Genomic DNA, 653 nt, shown 5'->3' with positions numbered 1-653 from the left:
AAAACAAAAATTTGATAAAAAATTCACAAACCTGCGAAAAAACGCAAGTTTCTTCACTTTGATTATTTTGACGAGAGCATGATTTCACCACGCTGCCTCACAAATGATAATAGATAGCATTTGTATAGCGCAAATCCCCACTCAACAGCAAGCTCTATGCGCTCCACAATCTATACAATTACCCCAGCAGACCTAAGAGCATTCTGAAACGACGTCAACCTCCTGGGAAGCATACAGTGCAAGCGGCCTTTTATAGGCGCGAAAACACTAACATACTGACAAGATCTTTCGCTGTCTATGGCCGGGTACCCATTTCCACCTAGGTGAAGTGAGGAAAATTCGTGTAAAGTGTCTTTCCCAAGGACACAACGTCGGGCCCGCGGCTCGAACCCCCGAACCCGCAACCTCACGATTACGAGTTTGGTAGTCTAACCACTTGGCCACCGACAACCTCACGATTACGAGTCCGGTAGTTTAACCACTTGGCCACCGACAACCTCACGATTACCAGTCCGGTAGTCTAACCACTTGGCCACCGACAACCTCACGATTACGAGTCCGGTAGTTTAACCACTTGGCCACCGACAACCTCACGATTACCAGTCCGGTAGTCTAACCACTTGGCCACCGACAACCTCACGATTACGAGTCCG

This window comes from Aplysia californica, unplaced genomic scaffold (assembly GCF_000002075.1).
Source record: "Aplysia californica isolate F4 #8 unplaced genomic scaffold, AplCal3.0 scaffold00270, whole genome shotgun sequence".
NCBI lineage: Eukaryota > Metazoa > Mollusca > Gastropoda > Aplysiida > Aplysiidae > Aplysia > Aplysia californica.
Note: the sequence above shows the minus strand (reverse complement) of the source record.